The sequence below is a fragment of the Ornithodoros turicata genome, chromosome 3 (assembly GCF_037126465.1).
Source record: "Ornithodoros turicata isolate Travis chromosome 3, ASM3712646v1, whole genome shotgun sequence".
Classification (NCBI taxonomy): domain Eukaryota; kingdom Metazoa; phylum Arthropoda; class Arachnida; order Ixodida; family Argasidae; genus Ornithodoros; species Ornithodoros turicata.
The window spans coordinates 52,020,305-52,022,860 of NC_088203.1; positions in this window are offsets into that span (position 1 = coordinate 52,020,305).

The following is a 2,556-nucleotide window of genomic DNA, read 5'->3' on the forward strand; positions in this document are numbered from 1 at the left end:
GAGACACGGGTCGACTGCCTCTCCTCGTCTATACTTTTCCAACAGCTCGAGCTTGTAATCTACGAAACGCTTCATTTTCTTTGCAATCTTCCCACTGACGGTGAACAGACGTAAGGGTATCGTCTTGAGAATCGAGCGAAAGTCTCCCTCGCAGCTATCGCCGTGAATATAATCGCGTAATCGCAGCAAGTCCCGATACATTCGCGTTTGCACAAAGGTGGCAAACCTCTGCTCGGGCGTCATCGTGACTGAGACGGAATGAGAGTAGACAACCTTTTTTTTATTTCTCGTTACACATGAATTAGGCTCCAGCTCTGGTTTCGTAGCCGGGAAGGCAGCCCAAATACGGACGAAGGCTCGAGTCTAACCAATGGCTGGGGTTTCTCGACCAGAGTCCACCGCAGCGACAGGTAGACAGTTGATCGCCGATTCGGAAAAAGAAGGTCTTTGGAGGAGGCTTGAAGGTTAGGACCAGGGGTAGATCTCCTGTCAGTAGCCATTCGTAATCTGCAACGAAAGGAGTGTGAGAAACGCGTGTTTTTTTTTTTTTAACTCAAACACACACGTACAATCTTCTTCAGTCACAGAGTGACACTGATGGTCCATCTTCTCCATCTTCCTTCAATAGTCGAAGTCCTTCGCAACGTACGTCGAACGGTACCGTCCGACAACCGAGAAACGGACGAATCAATCGGTCCGTCCAATGCTTTTGCTCTGAAAAAAATGTGAACGGTTATAGAACGTATTAAAAAATAACGAGGAAGCGTACCTTTGGACCACAATCCACCGCAATTGGTGCAGAAGAAGCGGGCGCTGCCAATCTCCCGAAATATGTGAGGCGGGAAAAAACCGACTTCACGCGCAGCAAAAGTGTTGTACACTGGAAACGAAACTCTTCAAACATTTCGACGATGATGATGACGTCATGGGTATTACTTACGAGGATCTACCAAGCTGATCATGATGGAATGACGATCGACCATTCGCTTCGACATTTATAGTAAAGCTTTACCTCTCACTCTCTATGACGTCATTGAACGTGTTTGGGCATGTTAAGACGTGTTTGAACATGTTTGAACATGTTCGGACACGGGCGGCGAAGTCGCCCCTGGACACACTCGTTCCTCTCTCTTCCTCTTTATGACGTCATTGAACATGTCTGAACATGTTTGGACGTGTTTGAACATGTTGTGACGTCACTGAACATGTCTGAACATGTTTGGACGTGTTTGAACATGTTGTGACGTGTGTAGACACGAACCCCGCAATACGAAAAACGTCACGCAGTACGAATTAGATTGGTGGTTAGTGTGTCGCGCCCAGTGTAGAAGGATCCTGGGTTCGAATCCCACTCTGGGTCTTCTTGTCGTCATGTACGAGTCGTCCCAGAGTGTTAGCTAGAAATTAGTGTAATGTTTTATTCAATGTCGATGGTATCATTGTCATATGCGACATCGCAAAAAGGCGCGAAAGACGGAAGGCGGGGTGGTCAAAGTACAGACGACACCGTCGCAATGCGAGGAGGAGGAGAGCGGTGTAGCGACTATAAAAGGTGCGCTAGTTCTACGACGATTGATCGACAGCCCACGAGGGGCATTCATCCACGACGTGAGTCGTTTCGTGGACCAAAATGTAAGTTGACCGTCTCTGCTGTGAGAGTGTATTCTATGCATGACATTGTTTTTCAGGAACTGATAGCCGCTGTCACCGCATGACACTGAACACAGGGTCTCATCCCATCCTCTCTCATCATCATCATCAATCTCAAGCGTTCCTCAACTGAAGGGAAAAGTGAGCATTGTTTCGTGAGGGGGAATCTCGTACTGATTTTGTTTGATCGAAGTGCCGCGCTGTCTCGTATGTCAGTACGACCCCATCGATGCCATGCTCGTGGCCGTAGAAAGAGAGCACGAAGCTAGAATAGAGAATCTCGGTAATAGCCCAGTCGTCCTTTCAGATGACGACGACGACGACAGAGTCAGTAGTCCGCCTTTCGTAATACCTGAAACGGACGACGACGACGACGAATTGCTCATGTGGGAAGGGGATCAGTCGTATGCAGATTTCATTCCTCTGTCTGGTAGGGTTCGAGATGAATCACCAGATGCAAGCCCAGAATTTCGAAACAAAGCTGAGCCTGTCCAGGGTCGTAGAATCGTTGAATTGAGAGAGCACGTCGTAGAGAATCATCCCTCCGTCACGGAGAGACGATTCCTTCCTTTTTTTGTCACAGATGAGGCATTTGACGGAACGGCTACTAGGTACACGCTTCTCTGTTCCCCGCACGACGACAACGTCGACGATTTGCGACTCTATCTACCGAGCATAGCTCCAGTAATCACGCGCGTCCTCGAAGCTTATCCCATGCCTTTCAAATTTTGTCTGTGCTCGAAGGCGCTCATGGTTAAGGACGGAGCCGACGGGTTGACTTCGCATCTCCTTCACGTGAACCTTCACATGAGAGTCGTTCATAACCACCAAGAAATCGAAGGCGCGATAAATGCTGCTATCGCAGAATCCTCGCAACGCGTTGAAAACTATGCGAGAGAAGGGTCT